General features: G+C 42.9%; 1 long non-coding RNA gene across 1 annotated transcript in view; it reads right to left on the bottom strand.

Annotated features, from left to right (window-relative positions):
- Nucleotides 1-26379, bottom strand: part of LOC308303313 — a 468570-nt gene that overhangs the window by 222141 nt on the left and 220050 nt on the right. The window lies entirely within an intron of this gene.

Below are 26379 nucleotides of genomic sequence, written 5' to 3'. Positions count from 1 at the left end.
TAAAGGACCAGAAAATCATTTGGCCACTTGAAGGCTCAATCATGACTCCTGAATCATATTTAATTATTCCTGCCTCTCACACACGCACGCACGAGTGTGCACTCATCTAAGTGAAATTAATTATCCAAAAACAACGCAGTGTATTGTGTGTACAACAATTACAAGCAGCCTTAAAAAAAGGGGGTTTAGATGCCGCTCATGACCAGTAGATGGTGCTATCATCCTAGTAGATGAGAGCAGTGTAAGTTTAAACGACATAATCATGTGCATGAAGATATTGTGGTTTTGGTCTCTCGAGTCAATTGTGAGATCAGCCTGCCATTTGATTTGTGGCATCTTACTGTACAACACAAGGTATAATATACCTTTCTGATGTGGTTCAACGTATTAGTAAACCTGCATGGACTTTATGTCGTTCCTATCATTACTTTGGAAGTAGTATTGTGGTATGGATGGTGGGGATGCATTCTGTGTTTATGTTCAATACAGAGATTACAAACTGCATAGCTTACAGATGTCTGGATGTTTCAGGAAACTAGCAGGGGGCCCGGCTGCAAACGATATTCTTTGGGCTCTGGTGGTTGGCACAGGCCCCGAGGCTAGAGGAGTAGCCCGACCGCCAGGCTTGAGACTGAGAGCTATCATTACCAAGGCCGGTCGGTACACACAAAAAGACACACACACACACACACACACACACACACACACACACACACACACACACACACACACACACACACACACACACACACACACACACACAGGGGCGTCACACCAAATTCTGGGCCATGGGTACAAGGATTCACTGTGGGCCCCCCATGAATGTTAACTATCGGTGCTGCGCTGCGAGCTTGCAGATCTGCAATTCTTTTTTTAATTTGGAAAATGTGTGCAAGAAAGAAACCTATGTTTCCATGTCAATGGTGCTCAAACCTTTTCATGTCAGGGACCCCCAAGATGATATGTGTTTGGCCACGGACCCCCATCTCAAAATATTTAGTTCCAGGGACCCCCCCCCCCCCCAAGAAGCAAAAATTGAGTTATGTTTGCTTAAAAAATACATATATTCAAAGATTTGCACACATTTTCACAACTTTTCAAAAATAGCAGATCGTGCCGCACTGTGAGCTTGTATATCTGCTATTTTTCAATAGCTAAAGTTACTAGGGCCACCTTGGCCCTAGTAACCCCCCCCCCCCCCCCTTGTCACGCCCCAGCACACACACACACACACACACACACACACACACACACACCTATACTGGTAGATGTGGTTTAGCAGGACCCTTTAGCTCAAACCTGCGGTTTACAACATTAGCAGGACACCACTTTCCACTTGCTTTACTAATATGTGGAGCATGTCAAAAAATCTATTTTGAGCCATAGAACACATATTTCACTTCAAAAGTTGAATAAACTCAACACAACTCAAGTTTTAACAATCTGACAAAATCCTACATTAGGAGGACATTAGATAATTAGGTTCTAAGCTCCGCCCATGTGAATTAACAGGACTAACTACATTAACAGGACAGCTGCAATTAAACACATGAAAATATGTCACTGCAGGGTATTTAAGGGTCAAATGTGATTAAATGTGACATAGCTAAACACAAACAAGGCATTCTATTGATGTTTTTAAATCTCTTCCTAAGACACATTTGTTTTTTCGCTGGCTTTTAATGTTCCTTAATTTTCCTGCGCAAATCGCTACACAGTATGTCTACACTCATGTCATCAACATGGATCTGTCCCATATAGCGCCCCCATCAGGCCGATTTTTTCAAACACATTTTTGGACACTGCTCCTACAAATTTTGCCCTAAAATCACGAAAATCGGTACACCCCACATTCTCTGAGCCAACCAAAACTATACATTGTCCACACAACTAGGAACCAATGCCAGTTACATCCGTCTTTGTGTATACATGTGACCTGACAGTCGCTTATCTCCCGATTAGGGAGTCTTACTGGTAGGCCTGTTTGTCATTTATGCACCATGTACAGCACTTCGGTCAATGTCTCTTGCCTACAGTGGTGTGTTACTGTTTCAACACCTGACTTGCCCTCAGGATCAACCATACAAGTGGAATATAAGCCAGTAAACATGCAGGACTGGAATGACATCGATACAAAGCTCACTAACTAAGTGTTGTTGGTGCCACTGAGATGGTAAACTACAATTCAATGCAATATGACTACTGTGTGTGACTTAGCAGGCCTGAGAACAGGCTGAGAGATGTGATTTCAACATCTTCAATGTTGAGCTACTGTTAATAAAGTTCTGCAGTGAACAAACTAGCATTTTCATCCATCTTGGTCAAAGGGGGACATTGAAAATGTCATGACTGAGGGGTCAATATAGACTTAAGCTTTGTGAAGTTAACTTTACAGCTCGTCTGTTATTCTTGACTTCTTTAGAGATTTTCATAAGAGATTTACTGGAAGGGTTATAAGACCAAAAACTATAGCTGAAAAACACACCAATCAATTTATCGTGATATCATCCTCTGTCATACACTGGGATCAATTCACCTTTTATTTGCCGAGCTGCATATCCAGTACTATTTAAACCCTCTATAATTGGTAAAAGGTACATAATATATGTACTTGATACAGTAGTTTTTCACTCTCTACCAAATCTCTTTGCCAAAAAATAGACGATCTACAAGCTCACAATGCTTCGTGCTGCGAGCTTGTAGATCTGCATGATTACTGCATGATTGATCTGTCGCAAAGCCCTCTCCCTAACTGTGAGGATTGGACGACAGCGTAGCAAAACACTTCCACCCAAAGTTGGCTCCCATAACCCGCTAAAAAGCCCGTACCTTGGCCCCCCATCGACCGGGAGAGACGGGGCCAGCACCCAGGGGGTACCCAGGGGCCCAGCCACCGCCAGGGCTCCCCACGGACCCCCTGGGAAAAAAATATGGGAAAATAGTCAAAAGTAGCCGATCATAAATGTGACCCGATTAGGGAGTCTTACTGGTATATAGGCAAATTAATATCAAAAACATTTATATTACATTATTACGGCCATGGTGAAACGTTGCTGCTGGGGGACCTGCTACAGTGATTATAGCTACCCAGAACATTTGAAGGGAGCATTTTTCAAATCATTTTCCGAAACCAAAATCTGCCTTAGACTGCAGCCTGTCGATTGTAGGTATAAATTATCGATACATTTGTTGTTTTTGGGTCAGTTTTAAGTGCACTGCAATTAAGCAATGACATTGTTTTTTTCAGCGGGTAAATGCACAGGAAGAAAAATTAAGTGAATCTTTAAAATATAGCAGATCCACAAGTCTAGGTATGCAGGTCGCCGGTTCGATTCCCGATCCGGACGACCTTTGCCACATGTCATTCCCCATCTCTCTCCCCATTTCCTGTCTGTCTACTATCCTAACAAATAAAGGCATAAAAAGCCCAAAAAACTAATCTTAATTATAATTTGATAAATGATTTGCAGTATCTCATAAGCTACAGTGCGTTACTGCATCCCCATTATTCAGTTGCCTGCAAATGTATAAATAGGCTACTTTTTCCAGAATTATGTTTAATACCAGCGTTAATCCAGAAACCCCCACATTTACATAAATCAAAACATCTATTTTCAATAAAGTAGTAAATGAGGATCTCCCTCAATTGATCTTTTCGAGAAATTAAATAAAGGTTGAATGAATGCAAATCTTTTGTATTGCTAAATGCTCATGATGTCCCCGAACATGCCATGACAAGGCAAATGTTTTCTTTGGATATTAATGTTATCACCACCGGCACCACCAAGATGGTTACTTTGTCAACTATCATTATTCTGATATTGCTGATATTGCTACCATGCTACCATGCTGTAAACATGTAAACATGTTCATATTCTGTTCACACAGTGGTTCTCAAAGTGAATTCCAGGTTGGAATCCACTTTGAGAACCACTGTTCAGGCCCAGGGACTCTGACACTGTTGTTTTTGACAACAAATTTTGATTTAGTTTTGAATAAAATGTCATTTAATTTTAGTCATAATTTAGTGACCTGAAGAGTTTTAGTTTTAGTCTAATTTTAGTCGACTAAATATCATACATTTTTAGGCGACTAAATCTACAGTTCATTTAGTCAACTAAAATGTATTTTGGCAGGCCTTGATGGCATCGTAATGAGTGATTTTACACTTGGTTGTGTGCTGAAAATAGCAGATCTACAAGCTCACAACGCGTTGCGCGACACGTTGTGAGCTTGTAGATCTGCTATTTTCAGCACGCAACACTTGAGAACAACCAAACATAAAATGACTCTCTACTCCACTAGTCCCTCCCTAACGTTTTAGTCTAGTTTTGATTTTGTTGACGAAATTGTCAATATAATTAGTCTTAGTTTTAGTCATCACAGCTTAGTTTTTATTTAGTTTTTGTCAGTGAAAGAAATGCAATCGACAAATACTTTTCGTCATAGTTTTAGTCAACAACATCTACACTGCTCTGACAGTACAAATGGAACCAAATGAACACTAAGTCTCATGATGCAAGGTTAAATTAACATTATCTGTCTGTCTGTCTGTCTGTCTGTCTGTCTGTCTGTCTGTCTGTCTGTCTGTCTGTCTGTCTGTCTGTCTGTCTGTCTGTCTGTCTGTCTGCCTGCCTGCCTGCCTGCCTGCCTGCCTGCCTGTTTGTCTGCCGATTGTTAACCAATTTGAGTCAAGCTCTCCTCCACTCTTTTCAAAGATTTCACCTTGTGCAGGGAAACCCTTTCACTCATTCTTTCCACTGTAGCCCACTTGCTGATTACTAGCTTGCAATGCAATCAGCCACTGATCAAATTCACCTGTGCTGCCTGCCCATCCCCCATCCCCCATCTCCCTCACTGCACTCACTCAAAACTGTGTGAGTGAGAAGCTGCCCCTCCCCCCACAGTCAGTTGGTTTGTTTGTATGCAGTCTGTACAAGGCAAGGCTTTAAATACTGTGAATATGTGTGAAAGTAAATCCTACGTGTTACTTTATGCTTAGGGTAGTCTTACTAGTGACTATATACAAATGGAACCAAATGGAACTCATAATCTGTGTAATCTATGCACATGGCTTATTTTTTTGTTCTGGTTAGTTAAAGCAGTGGTTCTCAACCTCTGGGTCAGGGAATTATTTTGGGGAGGGGGTCCCCAGATGATTATCTAAATGACTGTGCACCATTGCTTTCTCTCTGAACAGTAAACATACAGCATAAGGTTTAAGTGTAAGGGTATCTTCAGATTTCTAAAGTACCCTTCCGTAATCAATGGGGGCAATTTACCCCTTTTTGTGCAGATATATGACCGATTTGTTGCATGTCTGAGTCATCATGACATCACTGAGATGCCATAGACTCCTACCTACCCACTGTCTGACGTGACCTACCACTGCCGGATGCACCCACGCACACGCGCACACACGCACCTCATCCCGGATTGTATAACAGATTTCTTAAGCCCGGTTCACAATGCAACATGCTAGCCCAGATGATCCTTTTGCCGTCCTATAACCTAAAAGCCTAACATGGGTTGTGACAGCACTGAGAGTAGAGACGTGCTACAGCCAATCAGAGAACAGGACAGGTGGCTTGTTTGATTTAATTCACACATTATTTTCTTTTATATAATTAAAAGACTGTTTGTCTGTCTGGATCAATCCAGTGATATAACTTTAATAATTCTCGTGGGCGAATCCAGGTGTGACAGAACACTCTCAATGGAGCTATTGTAGTCCAGCCTGAGGATGCAGTAGCCTAGACTCCGAACCTCTTCAGGCGATAAAAGCAATATAGTTGCAAATTCTTTATCCTCACGTGCGTTGTGTCCCACTTGAGCTCCTCTTTATTGTGTACTTCAAGGAACTTGTGTACTTCAAGGAACTTTAAATCCCTGCTCCCTCAAGCAAGGAGATGAGGATTAGATTTGAGTCTGGAGGAATCAAGCAGGTTAGACTGATTGTAGTCCGAGCAGTTCAGGCAAAAAAGTGCGCGATTCCATCAAAATACTGCACAAACTGGCCGGACTATAGTAACATTGTGTCACATATGAGGAAATGGCATATTCGGGACAACCTTGGTAGTAGGCTAATAAGGCTATGCTTTATTCAAGCCAAACGAGACACTCTATTTGGTGCTTTATGATCCCACAGGGAATGCTACAATTTGTCAATCAGTGTCATCACCGATAAACAAACTTTTACTGCACTGTTTTTACAGTACAGTAAAAGTACAGACAGTACAGTACAGACAGTACAGTTCAGTGATAAAAGGTCAAGGTCACAAGCTTATTTAGAATAATTTGACCTTAGAATTGTAGTAAGCTACTTTGGTGTCATATACTGTATCTGAAGGCAAGTGAAGTCACTGATCTACAAGATGTACACACAATTCGTAACACAAGAATTTTGCCTATACTGTGTAATACTGTGTAGAGGAATAATTCTAGAATCAGTATCGGGATTTAAAGGGATATTCCATTTAAAAAAACTCTGCCTTGCATGGGTCTGCCTCCCCAGGCTCAGGGCCTCTCCCCACACACACCCATTGTAACTTCAAACTCCATTATATTTTTTTCTGGTGACTCATACTACCCCCTAATACATGAGCAGGCCATGTTTTTTTTCGATACAATTTTTCATTTATTTGTAATAATTTTAATTTTTCAAATTTTCCCAAAGAATTATTAAAAATAAATGAAAAGGGTTATTGAGAAAACACGGCCTGCTCACGTATTAGGAGGGTAGTATGAGTCACCAGAAAAAAATAGTGTGTGTTTTTAATGAAGTTTGAAGTTACAATGGGTGTGTATGTGGAGAGGCCCTGAGCCTGGGGGGAAAGATAACATTTACATCAAATATATAAATATTAAAAACTGTTCAGGGTGTTCATAAAAGCCTGATTAGATGATAAAGTGACCAAAATGATCTGTAGGCTTGAACTTAATTAGCATTTTTACCCAAGGGTAAAAATGGTGCCTGCCTACTCCTGTATGTCGGAGTTAACTTAAACTCATATGTACTGTACATGATGTCATGGTCATGATGTGGTCATGTGATACTGTATATAGGAGCTACGCTGATCAGCATACATGACTGTGCAGAGCTGCTACCAGTGGTGCTTTGGGGTTTTCTTTTCAGGGCGGACGGTCATTTATTGACGTCACATGCACGAGCGCCTTTAGATGTGTGCGTGCTAACTAAAAGTTTGCTTTGAACAAATCTCATCTATCACAGTAATGGAGCCAGGTAGCCTGAGACACGCACAATGCACATACAGTCACCGCTGGAAACCTACAGTAGGTGTTAAAGTAGCCTATCCATATGAATAGGGGGGTATGTGCAAGCCCACCACTCACTGCCTGCCTGGTAAACCTGTTATGCGAATAGCCATTTGATTACCATGGTCATCACTTGTATAGCTACACATTTTTAAAGTGACAGTTTAAGTACTTTCTAATACCTCTAGAGTGACAGTTTAAATTAAACATTGGCCAAATTGACAAATATTATGCAGAAATTGTGAAAATAGCCAATCTACATCCTCGTGAGCATGTAGATCTGCTATTATTATTAATTTAGGGGGTTGTGTCCTGAAAAGGTTGAGAACCACTGCATTAATCCATTTAGGCCTGGGGCCGATTCTAAAAATGCCTTTTAAATCCGGCCAAGATTTTCATTAAGAAAACAAATGCAATTCATTAATAAAAAATAGAAACATGTAAGAACCACAAAATGTACAGTCAATTGGATGAGTGGTTTGTAAAATATGCATAGCCTCCTTGGAGTGAGCTAAAATGTTGGCAAACTTGGAAAATGGACATTAATATAAACGTGATTTTTTGGGACGTTTTGATTAATTATTACACAAAATAACAATACAACAATTGCAATATCTGGTTAAATTTGTATAATTAAGAAACATTGTCTGTATGTTATGCAAATCATGTTGCAGGCCCATGGTGTGGCAAACCACCAACATGGTAGACCCCTGAACAGTGTTTATGCCAAGTTTAGTGTGGATTGGAGCAACGGTGTGCCTGTGGCAGCCAGGGGCCCCTGGGAGCCACATTGGGCCCCTTGTGTTGCTATTATAATGGCCGACCCCTGAACGGTGTTTGTTCAATCAAGTTTAGTGTGGATCGGAGCAATGGTATGCCTGTGGCAGCCAGGGGCCCCTGGGGGCCACATTGGGCCCCTTGTGTTGCTATTATAATGGCCGACCCCTGAACGGTGTTTGTGCAATCAAGTTTAGTGCGGATCGGAGCAACGGTGTGCCTGTGTCAGCCAGGGGCACCCGGGGGCCACATTGGGCCCCTTGTGTTGCTATTATAATGGTAGACCCCTGAACGGTGTTTGTGCCAAGTTTAGTGTGGATCGGAGCAACGGTATGCCTGTGGCAGCCAGGGGCCCCTGGGGGCCACGTGGGGCCTGTGGTGTTGCTATTATAATGGCAGACCCCCAGAACGGTGTTTGTACAATCAAGTTTAGTGTGGATCAGAGCAACGGTGTGCCTGTGGCAGCCAGGGGCCCCTGGGGGCCACATGGGGCCCTTGGTGTTGCTATTATAATGGCAGACCCCTGAACGGTGTGTGTGCCAAGTTTAGTGTGGATCGGAGCAACGGTGTGCTTATGGCAGCCAGGGGCCCCTGGGGGCCACATGGGGCCTGTGGTGTTGCTATTATAATGGCAGACCCCTGAAGAGTGTTTATGACTAACGTTATTCACCCAAAATGCTATGTCATTGAAATGTTCATAAAAACATGTATGTGCATTAACAGGACTCTGACACCCAGCCAATCAGGTGCTTCAAAACATACACTGTGTGTGAATATTCATGAGCTTGTGTATGAACATGCAGTAGCATTACACAACCTATGGGGGCGCTGTTCAGACACAAAAAAGTCGGGTGTATGTGTATTAACAGGACATCAAAAAAAAAGGTGGATTTGGGCTCTCTAGACCAATAGAAACACTTCTGCTATTTCAGAATTGTCCATGAATTAGCAGGACACCAGTCCTGTCCTGCTAATCCGAAATGTCCTGTTAGTGTGGTGTGTATTCAGGCCAATTGTCCCGTTAAACCACATTTACCAACACACACACACACACACACACACACACACACACACACACACACACACAGCGATACTGTACATAAACACACATTGACAAAGAGAGAGACACACACACACACACACACACACACACACACACACACACACACACACACACACACACACACACACACACAGCGATACTGTACATAAACACACATTGACAAAGAGAGAGACACACACACACACACACACACACACACACTTTATTTTTTATACACAGAAAAACAAAAAAAGGCATGAACACACTTGTTTGTCACATACAGACACACCATTTTGACTCCCATACAAACAAAGACAACCACCAGTCTTCCCACTTTGTAGATCTTGTCGGTTGGCGTCTCTGACACTATGTGGACATTCTACGTCAGAGTGCCGTACACTTAGCCGCTGATAGCCACACAAACATACACAAAAATCGCGCACATTTCGTAGTCTGTACACTGGTTGGTCTCACCACAGACAAGTTAAGTTTGAAGCGTGTTTTCTTTCAAAATATCACTTCTTGTAGTGTGCTATTATGGGAGTTCATCAAAACATTAGCGTAGATGCGGTCGAACTGACTGGAGCAACAATACGAAGGCCCTACCGTAGAGCACTGCTGTACCAAATTTCTTCTCCAGAGTCCATTCACTTCTTCACATTGCCAACTGTATTCTTTCAGCCTCACTTGCCTCACTGTGGCTTAACGGCCTAACCTTGCACTGAGGTCGTAAGAGCTGAGTAAAGTTTCTTTGCTATTGCAGACACAATATCCTCAGCGGTTCGTGCTTCTCTGGAACAAGAGCAAAAGACACACACACACACACACACACACACACACACACACACACACACACACACACACACACACACACACACTCACACACTCACACAAACATTTTCTTTTAAATGACACACTCAAACAGACACACACTGGCAGAAAACACTTGCACATGCACAGACAATGGCGCTATTGTGAGCTGTAGAACCCCTCCGGCGAATTTCTGCGGCCCCATAGCGACACAATTCCGTAAACGATCGAGTGGTAGCAATCAGAATTGTTTTATTCAATCAGATAATTAAAACACACTGTTCTGTATGAGCAGTGACACCATGTTGGCACGGAGGACCGAGCCTCCAACGTTCAGCTCTAGCCTTCGCAGTGGTTGGCAGTGGCCACGACAGACTTTTATTGACTTCCAGAAGTGGAACGTGTCCAAAATGTAGAGGTCTGTGTACACTGTAATTTCCCTGCCACCTGTGTGACTGACTGACAAGCCAGCCAGCCAGCTAGCTATAGCTGCTGCTGCTGTTCCGCTGTGTGGCTGTGTGTAGTCATCCATTGAATCCAGCTGGGGTCTTTGGTAGAACAATGCTCTCTGTCTCTACATCCCCGTGTCCAGTGAGGCTGGCAAGGTACTCTAGAGGAAGCCCTAAATATTGTTAATAACGTGCTGTTGAAAAGCAGCGTGGTCGGAGAAGGCAAGGATATTGCCATGTATGATGTCAGCCATCCACACATCAATTATAGCCCCATGTTGAGGTCATGGAGGTACCAGACTGGGCCATGTTGTTGACACGACACCTTTTTATGTTTATGTCTTGTTACTTTTTTATTGCACGTTGTTCCTCATTTCTGTCTGTTGTTTTAGTGTTCATAGAAATAGAAAAGACAAACTACAAATGAAAGCCGTAAGTGAACTAATGAGGGAAAACTAATTTGAAAGAAAAAGCAAAAGGAAAACTTAACAAACGCAAATAAAATACTTAATTCTTTACCATTTTTGGTTTGACCACCATTTATGGATCGGCTATCACACACTGTATCCAAATAGGTACTACCAACATACAGTAGGCCTACACTTCTTATAGATCTGATCAAAGAAATCACGCGCACGCGCACGCACACACACACACACACACACACACACACACACACACACACACACACACACACACACACACACACATTCAAATGAAGCTAATAGACTTGAATTGACTAGAAATTAATTGCCACTAAACAAACTTTTACATGTTGATTTTGATAATCACGAGTAATAAAAAGGGGGGGGGGGGGGGGTAGGGGGGGGGGGATAGCGACTATTCACTTTCTTGCGTCAGGAATTGACTATGCTTGAGAAGTTCAGCCTTACAATGGCCAAATTAAATAAACTTTAACTTAATATAAGAGGGCTATAATAGAGAAAATATTTCCAGTGGAAATTACAGTAAGAGCATTTAGCCAGTGGCAAGAATTGTTTCAAATTCAAACACACATTTAGTTTGCATGGTACGATAAATTACATTTATTTCAAACCAACGGTGATGTCATGGCTGTATTACATTCTGACACGGGTGCCAAAACGGGTCGAAAAGTTAGAAAGAGTCCAAGGGCCCTGAGCTAACAGGGGCCCTCAGAAATGCCATGTTTTATAGATTATATGATTTAACATAGTGTAGGACGCTGGGATCCGGTATGTAGCCTATGTTGTAATGGGGCCCAGTATTTCAGGCTGCTCCCCTGGTTTCTAACCTTAATTTGAAAGGTCTGAAATCGTCGTCGGCGGGTGGAAACCTTGTATGTCCATAACCGTTCTTTTTATATTTATCATTTGAAAAATGATTTAGACTAGTGAAAATAGCCGATCTACAAGCACACAACGCTGCGGTTTTTGCGTGATTTTTGGGTCAGGTTGGGTGGCTCATTAACTTTTTTTTTATTTTATTTTTTACAAAAATGGTCAACAATGAACAGCAGACTGTGTACAAGGCAAGCACGCTGGATAAACCTAATAAGCACGCACACACATACTTTTAGTTGACCTTGTACCAGTGATTTGTACTGTCATGAAACTGTACCGTTTTGTACGACACTTTTGTATGATGAACTAGAGCTTTAATTTACCAAAAAACATACGCATTTGAAACTTGGAGATACGAGGTTTCTGCCCGACAGTGACGAAATACTGTATACTGCCATATATTACCTACCGTTAAAGCTTTACTATCTGTGTGAGCCTAAACTTCAGGATGTCATATGCTGTGCTTTGGTGGAAAACAGTACAGTATTGTTTCACTCACTGCCACTGTGCGTGTGTGCACACATGCACATGCATGCCCGCATGTGTACAGCATTTAGCATCAAGTCAGATACGCTGGTTATCCACCACTTGTACCAAAATTCAGCTTGATATACTGCAACTGTCACTTGTAACGTTACCCAGAAACCTTTTTCATTCATTCGTCATCTTTTACTGTGGAAAAACCCGCAGCCATATTTCAACAACATCAAAGTCCATCATGCCGTCCCTGCCCATCACAGCAGTGGCGTCAGTTCAGCAAAAGCTAGGGTATGGCAAAGATGGGAGTCCTCATGGAAAATAGGCATTACATTTTGTATAACACGGTTCTATTGTGAAAATAGCAGATCTACATGCTCACAACGCCTCGCGCTGCGAGGCGTTGTGAGCATGTAGATCGGCTATTTTCACAATGTCTGAAAAAAAGGAGTTTTGTCAGTTTTTTACACAGGTTTCTACGGTTTCTTGGGCTGGATATGGCAGCCTGGAACGGTTGTTTAAGTGCAGCTAAACTTGACATGTTAGTAAACGTGCCTGACCTGCAGAACCTGGGAATTTACCATTCTGTCAAGATGGGGAGAATAAAAGTGTGAAGAATATAATTATAATACCTTGTTAAAGTGACCATTTTGTTAAATTTTGCATAGTTATTTAACAACATAATAACCATCACAGATACACAAAGAGACATTCGTGGATTTATATTTAAAAGTAACTTTTATTTTCCCCCCTGGACCCAGGGTATGGCAGCTGCATACCCCTGCCATACCCAATTGACGCCCCTGCCCATCACAGACATCTTCAGAACGTAGAATGTTTAGGGTGTTCTCCCTCTGACAAGCCCTGACAGAAATATCTTGCTCTGAACGTGACCCCAAATTTCCATTTTTTCCCCCCCAAAAAAATAAAAAAAGAGACTTTGAAGTTTTTTTCCCCCCCTCGCAAATAAGAAGGGGAAAACACATTTGTTCAATTATTGCAGAGTGATATATGAAACAGAAGCTTTCATTTCTCTATACTCTATATTCTGCTGAACAATGAATCCATTTTATCCTGGAATATCGCCCCACGAACGGATGGGGGGAATGTGGCGGGACACACAGTTTCGTGCTTGTAACAATAATGTCTTTCAATAGCTGATGCTTCAATTATTGCAGTGATACTGTGTTTACATGAAGATTTTATATGGTGTGCTGCGTATATGAGACTGATTTTCACTGTAAAACAAAGCATCATGCGGCTTGTCACTGTAAAAATATGCGTCGTTCTAAAATGAAATGATTCAATTAACCATTTGGAGGTAAAAAAAAAATCTAAAGTCTTACATTTAATGGCTGCCTTGAAAATAAAGAAATGTATCTTGTTAGCTGTCTTAAGACAGCTTTTTTGAGACTAAACACTGGTCTGTCGGTATAGTCCTGGTTTGGGGCTTTTCTGCTCCTTGTGAAGCTTCCCTGTTCTTAATTTTCTTAGTTTGCCTTGGCATCAGATGTATTTTTTTTAAAATAGCGAGTTAATAGTGAGTCTGCGGTGCAATGTGTAGTCTCTTCTATCTGAATGTACGCTCTGCGATGCCCCGTTGCACTATACGAGTCCTCGTGTGTGCGTTGCCGGTAGCCATGCACTTAATTGTTTAATATTGGGCTGTCTCTACACAGCATGCCAAAGCAAATTCCTCATATAGACCTCATATTTGGCAGCAAAGTATTTCTGATTCTGATTCTAATTAAGATTGTCAACTAGTGACCGCCCAGAACCATACTCCCCCCACCCCACACCCCCACCGCCGCCACAAAAAAAAGAAGAAAAATAGTGTGTGTGTGTGTGTGTGTGTGTGTGTGTGTGTGTGTGTGTGTGTGTGTGTGTGTGTGTGTGTGTGTGTGTGTGTGTGTGTGTGTGTGTGTGTGTGTGTGTGTGTGTGTGTGTGTGTGTTACAACAAGGGTTCATATTTTAGATTGTAATTAGAAAAAAGAAAAGATGAGTGTTAAAATGTTTTCATTTACTGCTTTCTATCGTTTTAGCGATTTTAACAATTTTCATTTCAGTGTGTGGAGGCATGCGTACAAGTGGCTAAATAAGCCCATTCTCAAGATGCACTGCAATCTTTCATGGGCAGATGTGACTTATGGGGGCTAGTAGTGTTACTGTAAATAAATAAATAAATCGCCAGGTTATTGTGTCTAAAAACGAATGCCCCCACCCAATGAAATCAAAATCTCTAAAACGATAGAAAGCAGTAAATGAAAACATTTGAACACTCATCTTTTCTTTTCTCTAATTACAATCTAAAATATGAACGTAGATTTAACAGGAAATGGAAATACTAAAGTGAAGTAACAATGCTAGACAGGGATGGTAGAATAACAACAATTGCAAGGTTGAAGAAGTACAGTAGGTTGGAAATGTTCAACTGCATTTATATTATCTGACTTCTCAAGCATTATCTGCAGAGTTCTGTTTTCTGTGGGGATGGGAGGGAGATCAATGCCTCTGTCAGACAGGCACATGCACACATACATCAAAGGAGGCTTGAGCCCCTGCCCTTTTATCCGCCTGTAAAAAAGTGCCCTCTCCAGACCATGAATGCCGTTTTTACTATGGTGAAAGAAATGCAAATGCCCTCTTTCCATGCCATACCTGAAGGCAGCATTCAAGAGCCTTTTCCAAACTCTCCTGAACTTGAACGCAGCATCTTATGTTGAAAGAATTGCTCTCTCTGTGTAGAAATCCATGCCGTTACACCACATCTCCAGTATTGACTTGATGTAGCTTAGTTCAGTGTGGTATCACGCACCAAAAATAGCTGACCTCCAAGCTCACAACGCGTCTGGTCATACTGAATTAAATATATTCCTTGCGTTTACTTTGGGGAAATGTAGATATTTGTTTTATAATATCACATAAAAATGCATGTTAACCGATATCTCTAACACTTTAATTTATTTATTTTTAGGGCTTTTCGCCTTTATTTCAATTGGACAGTGGAGAGAGACAGGAAAACGGAGCGAATCGCCTTCCAGGCTCAGGAATCAAACCCGGAACTCACTGACAGGCATCAAAGCCTATGCGGTACGCGCTCCTTAACCACTTGTCCAAACGAACCGTGTTTGTCTTGTCTTGCGCGCAAACACAGACGCACATGCATTTCTTCTCTTACCATTTACAATACATCTCTGCTGTCAGTGCATGCACGGGATATATCGTCGTTGTCAGGTGGAAACCTTGTAGGCCTATATCCAAAACCGTTCGTTCTCCACTGAGCACACGTCTAAAATTGGTCTAACACAGGTCTAGATTTGAAGGTTTTTAGACTAAAATCTAGACCTGTGATAGACCAACTTTAGACAGTGTGCTCGGGGGTTTGTATTATCTTTTTAAGAATGATTTATGTTGCGAGGCGTTGTGTGCTTGTAGATCTGCTATTTTCACCAGTTTTGTGCGACACTTTTGTATGATGAACTAGAGCAGGGGTCTTCAACAGTGGGTCCCCAGAGTTACTACAGGGGGTCCTCCAAATCTTTGTGTGCTAGAAACCCTTTTCTCCTTTTGTATATGTTCTCAGAATAGTGTCCATATTCTGAGAACTTTAGCCAAAAATAGCCGATCTACAAGCTCACAACGCCACGCGCTGCGAGGCGTTGTGAGCTTGTAGATCGTCTATTTTCGGCAAAGAGGTTTGGTGTAGAGGGGAAAAGGAGCAGACTAAGTACAGAGTAAAAAGGTCAAATCCAAAATACACTGAGGATTGTGCTGTCAAACGATGAAAATATATGGAATCTATGAAAAGGTTGAGGGGGTCATCTCTCTCTCAACTAAGGGGTCCTTGGCCTGAAAACGTTGAAGACCCCTGCTCTACTACATCTCAGAGGCAAATATTGTACTTTTACTCCACTACAATTAGGCCTATTTGAAAACTTTAGTCACTAGTTACTTTGTATGTAGATATTAATGGTTATACTATAAAACATACATTAATCCACTTTAGCCCCATTTTATACCTACACGCATTTCCAAACCATGCCCCGTCCCCAATTTGCATGAGTCGAATAAGCTCCTCCCCTTCATTTACATACGGCCGTCTGCATTTTTTACGCGCTGGGAAACACACCTTAACGCCCTCATTAGCATAATGTATGCGTGCATAATGTATGCGAACCACGCCCACACGCTTTTCCAAACCACGCCCCGCCCCCAATTTGCATGAGTCGAATAAGCTCCTCCCCTTCATTTACATACGGCCGCCTGCATTTTTTACGCGCTGAGAAACGCCACTTAACAGCCTCATTAGCATAATTTATGCGAACCACGCCCACACGCATTCCCAGACCATGCCCCGCCCCCAATTTGCATGAGTCGACTAAGCTCCTCCCCTTCATTTACATACGGTCATCTGCATTTTTTATGCGCTGGGAAACACACCTTAACGCCCTCATTAGCATAATGTATGCGTGCATAATGTATGCGAACCACGCCCACACGCATTTCCAAACCACGCCCCGCCCCCAATTTGCATATGTCGACTAAGCTCCTCCCCTTCATTTACATACGGCCGTCTGCATTTTTTACGCGCTGGGAAACGCCACTTAACAGCCTCATTAGCATAATTTATGCGGACCACACCCACACGCATTTCCAAACCATGCACCGCCCCCATTTTTTTAAAGTCGACTAAGCTCCTCCCCTTCATTTACATACGGCCGTCTGCATTTTTTACGCGCTGGGAAACCTACCTTAACGCCCTCATTAGCATAATGTATGCGTGCATAATGTATGCGAACCACGCCCAAACGCATTTCCAAACCACGCCCCGCCCCCAATTTGCATATGTCGACTAAGCTCCTCCCCTTCATTTACATACGGCCGTCTGCATTTTTTACGCGCTGGGAAACGCCACTTAACAGCCTCATTAGCATAATTTATGCGGACCACACCCACACGCATTTCCAAACCATGCACCGCCCCCATTTTTTTAAAGTCGACTAAGCTCCTCCCCTTCATTTACATACGGCCGTCTGCATTTTTTACGTGCTGGGAAACCTACCTTAACGCCCTCATTAGCATAATGTATGCGAGCATAATGTATGCGCACCACGCCCACACGCATTTCCAAACCATGCCCCGCCCCCAATTTGCATGAGTCGAATAAGCTCCTCCCCTTCATTTACATACGGCCGTCTGCATTTTTTACGCGCTGGGAAACCTACCTTAACGCCCTCATTAGCATAATGTATGCGAGCATAATGTATGCGCACCACGCCCACACGCATTTCCAAACCATGCCCCGCCCCCAATTTGCATATGTCAACTAAGCTCCTCCCCTTCATTTACATACGGCCACCTGCATTTTTTACGCGCTGGGAAACGCCACTTAACAGCCTCATTAGCATAATTTATGCGGACCACGCCCACACGCATTTCCAAACCATGCCCCGCCCCCAATTTGCATGAGTCGAATAAGCTCCTCCCCTTCATTTACATACGGCCGTCTGCATTTTTTACGCGCTGGGAAACACACCTTAACGCCCTCATTAGCATAATGTATGCGTGCATAATGTATGCGAACCACGCCCACACGCATTTCCAAACCACGCCCCGCCCCCAATTTGCATATGTCGACTAAGCTCCTCCCCTTCATTTACATACGGCCGTCTGCATTTTTTACGCGCTGGGAAACGCCACTTAACAGCCTCATTAGCATAATTTATGCGGACCACACCCACACGCATTTCCAAACCATGCACCGCCCCCATTTTTTTAAAGTCGACTAAGCTCCTCCCCTTCATTTACATACGGCCGTCTGCATTTTTTACGCGCTGGGAAACCTACCTTAACGCCCTCATTAGCATAATGTATGCGTGCATAATGTATGCGAACCACGCCCACACGCATTTCCAAACCACGCCCCGCCCCCAATTTGCATATGTCGACTAAGCTCCTCCCCTTCATTTACATACGGCCGTCTGCATTTTTTACGCGCTGGGAAACGCCACTTAACAGCCTCATTAGCATAATTTATGCGGACCACACCCACACGCATTTCCAAACCATGCACCGCCCCCATTTTTTTAAAGTCGACTAAGCTCCTCCCCTTCATTTACATACGGCCGTCTGCATTTTTTACGCGCTGGGAAACCTACCTTAACGCCCTCATTAGCATAATGTATGCGTGCATAATGTATGCGAACCACGCCCACACGCATTTCCAAACCACGCCCCGCCCCCAATTTGCATATGTCGACTAAGCTCCTCCCCTTCATTTACATACGGCCGTCTGCATTTTTTACGCGCTGGGAAACGCCACTTAACAGCCTCATTAGCATAATTTATGCGGACCACACCCACACGCATTTCCAAACCATGCACCGCCCCCATTTTTTTAAAGTCGACTAAGCTCCTCCCCTTCATTTACATACGGCCGTCTGCATTTTTTACGTGCTGGGAAACCTACCTTAACGCCCTCATTAGCATAATGTATGCGAGCATAATGTAAGCGCACCACGCCCACACGCATTTCCAAACCACGCCCCGCCCCCAATTTGCATATGTCGACTAAGCTCCTCCCCTTCATTTACATACGGCCGTCTGCATTTTTTACGCGCTGGGAAACCTACCTTAACGCCCTCATTAGCATAATGTATGCGAGCATAATGTATGCGCACCACGCCCACACGCATTTCCAAACCACGCCCCGCCCCCAATTTGCATATGTCGACTAAGCTCCTCCCCTTCATTTACATACGGCCACCTGCATTTTTTACGCGCTGGGAAACGCCACTTAACAGCCTCATTAGCATAATTTATGCGGACCACGCCCACACGCATTTCCAAACCATGCCCCGCCCCCAATTTGCATGAGTCGAATAAGCTCCTCCCCTTCATTTACATACGGCCGTCTGCATTTTTTACGCGCTGGGAAACACACCTTAACGCCCTCATTAGCATAATGTATGCGTGCATAATGTATGCGAACCACGCCCACACGCATTTCCAAACCACGCCCCGCCCCCAATTTGCATATGTCGACTAAGCTCCTCCCCTTCATTTACATACGGCCGTCTGCATTTTTTACGCGCTGGGAAACCTACCTTAACGCCCTCATTAGCATAATGTATGCGTGCATAATGTATGCGAACCACGCCCACACGCATTTCCAAACCACGCCCCGCCCCCAATTTGCATATGTCGACTAAGCTCCTCCCCTTCATTTACATACGGCCGTCTGCATTTTTTACGCGCTGGGAAACGCCACTTAACAGCCTCATTAGCATAATTTATGCGGACCACACCCACACGCATTTCCAAACCATGCACCGCCCCCATTTTTTTAAAGTCGACTAAGCTCCTCCCCTTCATTTACATACGGCCGTCTGCATTTTTTACGCGCTGGGAAACCTACCTTAACGCCCTCATTAGCATAATGTATGCGAGCATAATGTATGCGCACCACGCCCACACGCATTTCCAAACCATGCCCCGCCCCCAATTTGCATGAGTCGAATAAGCTCCTCCCCTTCATTTACATACGGCCGTCTGCATTTTTTACGCGCTGGGAAACACACCTTAACGCCCTCATTAGCATAATGTATGCGTGCATAATGTATGCGAACCACGCCCACACGCATTTCCAAACCACGCCCCGCCCCCAATTTGCATATGTCGACTAAGCTCCTCCCCTTCATTTACATACGGCCGTCTGCATTTTTTACGCGCTGGGAAACGCCACTTAACAGCCTCATTAGCATAATTAATGCGAACCACACCCACACGCATTTCCAAACCATGCCCGCCCCAATTTGCATACGTCCACTAAGCTCCTCCCCTTCATTTACATACGGTCGTCTGCTTTTTTTACGCGCTGCAAAACCTGCCTTAACGCCCTCATTAGCATAATGTATGCGAGCATAATGTATGCGCACCACGCCCACACGTATTTCCAAAAATGCCCCGCCCCCAATTTGCATACGTCCACTAAGCTCCTCCCCTTCATTTACATACGGTCGTCTGCATTTGTCTGTCATTAAGTTAGATTCCTCCCACTCATTAAGTTAGACTCCTCCCTCTTGTTGAAACCACGCCCACTCATTAATAGCAGATCTACAAGCTCACCGCGACGCGTTGTGAGCTTGTAGATCATTACGTTACGCCCACTCATTAAGTTAGACTCCTCCTCTTGTTGAAACCACGCCCACTCATTAAGTTAGACTCCTCCCACTCATTAAGTTTGACTCCACCCCTTGTATTTGCGTGTAATTACACGTCAGTGCGGTGACGAGAACGCTTGTCATGCGGCCTCATTTACATAATTAATGCAGACCACGCCCCCAACCTCATTGACATAATTAATGCAGACCACGCCCCCAATTTGAATAATTAGGCTAATTAGCCCCGCCCCCCCCTGCATTCGCGTGTAATTAGCAACAAATGCAAGTTGTGCAGTCTCATTTACATAATTGATGCAGACCACGCCCCAACCTCATTTACATAATTGATGCAGACCACGCCCCCAATTTGAATAATTAGGCTAATTAGCCCCGCCCCCCTGCATTTGCGTGTAATTAGCAACAAATGCAAGTTGTGCAGTCTCATTTACATAATTGATGCAGACCACGCCCCAACCTCATTTACATAATTGATGCAGACCGCGCCCCCAATTTGAATAATTAGGCTAATTAGCCCCGCCCCCCTGCATTCGCGTGTAATTAGCAACAAGAAGCGCGCGTCAAATGCATGTTGTGCAGTCTCATTTACATAATTGATGCAGATCACGCCCCTCATTAACATAATTAATGCAAACCACGCCCCCAACCTCATTAGCATAATTAATGCAGCCTCATATACATGATAATCAGGCTCGCCGCCCCGCACGCGATGACACCCTCGGGGACCGCTATTTATTTATTTATTTATTTATTTATTTATTTATTTATTTATTTATTTATTTATTTATTTATTTATTTATTTATTTATTTATTTATTTATTTATTTATTTATTTATTTATTTATGAAGAAAGAAAGAAAGAAAGAAAGAAAGAAAGAAAGAAAGAAAAGAAAAGGTTGCACGCTATTTATTTAGGAAGGAAGGAAGGAAGGAAGGAAGGAAGGAAGGAAGGAAGAAAGAAAGAAAGAAAGAAAGAAAGAAAGAAAGAAAGAAAGAAAGAAAGAAAGAAAGAAAGAAAGAAAGAAAGAAAGAAAGAAAGAAAGAAAGAAAGAAAGAAAGAAAGAAAGAAAGAAAGAAAGAAAGAAAGAAAGAAAGAAAGAAAGAAAGGTTGCACGCTATTTAATTATTTATTTATTTATTTATTGAAGGAAGGAAGGAAGGAAGAAAGGAAGGAAGAAAGATGTACGCTATTTGTTTATATATATATATTTATTTAGCCGATAGGCAGACGCCTGGGGGGGGGGGGGGGGGGGGGGGGGCGGAGACCCGATTCCGGATAAGCGGTTGAAGATGGATGGATGGATGGATGGATGGATGGATGGATGGATGGATGGAAGGAAACATAGTCGGGAGGGAAATAAATAAATAAATAAATAAATAAATGAATAAATAAATAAATAAATAAATAAATAAATAAATAAATAAATAGTCAGTCTCGACAGGGGCCTCATATAATAATAATAATTAATGAAATAAATAAAGCTCCTTTTAGTTGACCTTGTACCAGTGAGCCCAGCCAGTGCAGGGGGCGGGGCCATAATTAATTAATTAATTATTTAAAGAATCAGTAGCCTACGCAGTCGGGGGAAAGTTAGTTGCCGGGGCCAATGTGTCCTTTCGGCCTGGTGCAGACAGGGAAATAATTAATTCATTCATTCATTAATTAAATAAATACAGCCAAGGAGTGTGTGTGTGTGTGTGTGTGTGTGTGTGTGTGTGTGTGTGTGTGTGTGTGTGCAACGTTTGGCATGGATAAATAAATAATTAAACCAGTAAGACTCCCTAATATATACTGCGTGGCGATTTGCGTGATTTTAGGGCAAAATCTGTAGGAGTAGTGTCCAGAATGGGTTTCGCCTCATGGTGGCGCTAGAAGAGGAGGAGAGAATCGATGGGTGGAGGGCAAGGACTGTCTGTGCAAAATTTGGCACGGATCGGCCAGCGGTTGCAGAGATAGGTTGCAGAGATATGAGCAGTGCAAAAGTGTGACGGACATACAGACAGCTGGTCGAGGTTTCGATAGTAACTGCGACCTGACGGTCGCAATCATTCATTTGTCAGCCTCGACAGTGGCGGCGCCCAAGACAGCTGATCCACAAGCTCACATATGCAGCCTTGTAGATCGGCTGTTTTTATTGTTTTATTTTTTAAATTGTTTCCCCTGCATAGTGCTTTGTTCTATCCGTCATTCAATGTTATATGAGATACTTCAATGGTTTCCTGTGGAAATAAGCTTAGTCTTTTCTAGGATCTCCTTTTAGTTGACCTTGTACCAGTGAACTGTACTGTCAATGACACTGTATACCTATGACAGTCCTATATCAATAATTAGTTCATTCATGAATGACTTCCCAGTGGAAATAAGCCAACAACATTACTGGGATCTCCTTTTAGTTGGGCTTGTACCAAATCATGTTTATTACGTATCTATCTATCTCTCTCTCTCTATCTTCCTATCAATTAGTCACATGCATTCACATTGCACTGAATGCACGCACGCACAGGTCAGCTCAGCTTAGCAGCTGGCTTTTTTTTTCTTTTTTTTTTTCTCAGAGCTCCAGACTCAGACACCGAGGTCTCGGAGGGCACCCAAGCCGGACTGCGTGCTCTGGCTGCGGCCGCGAAGCGGCCGCGGCCCCCCCCAACCCCCTGGAGCCAGCTAGAGTCTGGTGAAATAAAACCTATCTCCCTTAATTGACACTAGCTGCCATGGCAGCTACGCTAGAAAACCCAAACCACGTAACCAATCAAGCCAGCCATGGCCCCCCAGCCCATGGGATACATTCTCCTGGCAGCCGGTTGGCTCTCCCCAATCACCTGACAAGGAAGTGTTCTCTCTCCTTCTCTGTTTACCTAGGAGCAGACCATAGGGAGCAGACGCATGAGTTGAGTGTTGCTTCAAACTATGTCAAGGGATGTATATATATAGATGTCACATTGCTCTGTTCAATTGCTCTTTAAACAACTTGGGACAACATGAGACGACGCTGTGTACATTTGGACACAAGACGTGGGTCAACGTGCCTCGTGAGGAGAGGAGAGGAGAGGAGGTGATGCACCATGGTGTCATGAACTTCAAACAGAAGCAGCGTGAGGAACAGGCAGAACCAGACTGAGGGTGAGAGGAATGAAAATAATGCTGTAATGTTTTGTCACAAAGATTGTATTTAGTTATAATATTCTAAATTAACTAAGCCAGTGGTTCTCAACCCTTTTACACCAAGTACCACCTGAGAGAAGAAAAAAAATAGCAGATATACAAGCTCACAGCGCGGCACCGAGTGCCGCGCTGCGAGCTTGTAGATCTGCTATTTTTGAAAAATCGTGAAAATGTGTGCAAGAAACCTATGTCAAGGACCCCCAAGATGATATGTATTTGGCCACGGAACCCCATCTCAAAATATTGAGTTCCAGGGACCCCCCAGAAGCAAAATTTGAGTTAGAAATGTTCGCTTAACCCTTAAGTTCTGTTCAGATTCACTACACCTTCGTTCTGTTCGGGTCATTTTGACCCAGGGGATATTTGGTTTAAAAAAAAAAACACTAATATAAATTTTAACTTAACAAATCATCATGATACATTGACTTTGACTCAATACCAAACAATTCATATGATATATATGGTAAATGTTTGCATTTCTGCTTTGTTATATCACATTAAACACTGAACGAGCTAGGCGTTTTTACTGATTTAGCTGGAATTCATGTAAAAAACTACTTTATTTAATACTGGGCAATATTTCTCATGCTTATAGGAAAAAATGAAAATCAGACAGGGGGGCTTCGGAAGGGGGGTGTTAGAATGGGGCGGGGGGGGGGGGGGGGGGGCTGTGTGTCTCTGTTTTGGCACAATACTGTGTATTTCTGTGCATAATTATGTGCTTCCGGGTCAAAATGACCCGAACAGCACTTAAGGTTCAAAAAATATGAGGGGGGTGTTACAGTAGCATGGTGTAGAGCAAAAATATTTTTTTTACACGTTCATCTCAGAAGAATCTTTAAGGCCAGTGAGTTTCAGGTGGAAAAAATGTAAACTTCTACCTTTTTTTTTTCAAATGAAAATGTAAAACGGGTCAAAATGACCCGAACAGAACTTAAGGGTTAAAAAATACATATATTCAAAGATTTTCACACATTTTCACAACTTATTAAAATAGCAGATCTACAAGCTCGCAGCGCGGCACTCGGTGCCGCGCTGTGAGCTTGTATATCTGCTATTTTTCAATAGCTAAAGTATAAAATAATTAAGGCCCCTCCACCACCTTGGGCCCTAGTACCTCAGTCCCACTTTCCTACCCCTTGTGACGCCCCTGTGGACAGGCACGTGCACACATAGACATCAAAGGGCCCCTGCCCTTTTACCCATCTGTAAAAAGTGGCCCTCTCCAGACCATGAATGCAGTTTTCACTTTGGTGAAAGAAATGCAAATGCCCTCCCTTTCCATGGCATACCTGAAGGCAGCATTCAAGAGAATTGCCTTTTCCAAACTCTCATGAACTTGAATGCAGCATCTTATGTTGAAAGAATAGCCCTCTCTGTGAAATCCATGCTGTACCCCACATTGCCTTTTTTATGCTTAGTTCAGTGTGGTATCAAGTACTGAAAATAGCCGACCTCCAAGCTCACAACGTGAGCTGCGACGTGTTGTGGGCTTGGAGGTCTGCTATTTTCAATATTTTCACCAAAAGGCCCTTTTAGATATTTCAGCCCCTGCCTCTCTAACATTCTCTGCACGTCCCTGGAGATGGACAATACAACAATGTCTTTACCATTTGGCCTTGCTATGCACTATGTGTTACCATGTTCCATTAGTTGACATTTAAAACATGAAAGATTATCAGGGATGACACCTGAAAACTGGTAAATAAATGTCTTACTGTTTGTCTGTATCTGCTCTCAGAGTTGTACTAGTTTAAGTCCTCTAGGTAATGATAATGTTCCATGATCATATTACTAAGTGTCTTTTTTTATGTTACACACTAGAAGTACAATTTTAGTTGCTACCACCAAATAATACAAATAAAAACAAATACTTTAATATAATTCAATTATCTATGTCTATGAATTCACAAAACCTTCTGTGTATCTGTGTGACCTGAGTATAACTTCAATCGAGAACCATCTCACCACTGTACTGTATGGTGTCTGTGTCTGTCTGTCTGTCTGTCTGTCTGTCTGTCTGTCTGTCTGTCTGTCTGTCTGTCTGTCTGTCTGTCTGTCTGTCTGTCTGTCTGTGTGGTCTGTGAAGGATGCACTGAATCAGATCTCTGTGAAATGAGATAAGAGAAAGGTCAAGGAAAACGTTATTATCAGGGAAATTCAGGTGGTCAAGGTGCATTAAGTGCACAAAACAATCATAAATAGATATATTACACCGAAGGTACTCAAAAATAACCATAAAGTACCAACACTTACACACCCCCAGTTGGATTATGAGTTATTGATTCATAACGGGTCTGTCCCAGCAGGGGGAGCCAACCTCACTTAATGTAGCTTAAAGCATAATTCATTCTGGCACTCTCACATACATTCTCCTTTCATTCATACATTTTCATTCTTCTGCACTTAGGCCTACACACTCTCTTTTTAGATAGGCGAGGCCTACACATATTTCATTCTCACTTGACACTTAGTAGGCTACATTAGAGTTCTCAACAGGCCTGAAAATTAAGGCCCGGCCCTAACTGGGCCCTAACTGGGCAGGCCCGAGGCCCTACCCGGCCCTACTAGTTAGCATACATTTTAGGCCCTACCCGGCCCCAAAATGTTGGTCAGGTTCGGGTATCAGGGGTATGGTCGGGTTCGGGCAGAATTTGAGAACTCTAGGCTACATATATTCTCCTCTGACAAACGTTTTAATTCTGACATACACATCTAGCTCTGGTCCATTATGATAGTAGGCCTACTGTGTCCAAAGTACTGTGTTCTATCCATCTGTCCTTCAATGTTATTTGAGATACACAAAGTGGTTCCTGTGTAAATAAGCCGAAAAGCTTACTAGGATCTCCTTTTAGATGACCTTGTACCAGTGATTTGCGCTGTCATG

Source organism: Nannobrachium achirus (assembly GCF_963921795.1).
Source record: "Nannobrachium achirus genome assembly, chromosome: 18".
NCBI lineage: Eukaryota > Metazoa > Chordata > Actinopteri > Myctophiformes > Myctophidae > Nannobrachium > Nannobrachium achirus.
Note: the sequence above shows the minus strand (reverse complement) of the source record. Positions and strands in the feature narration are given on the sequence as shown.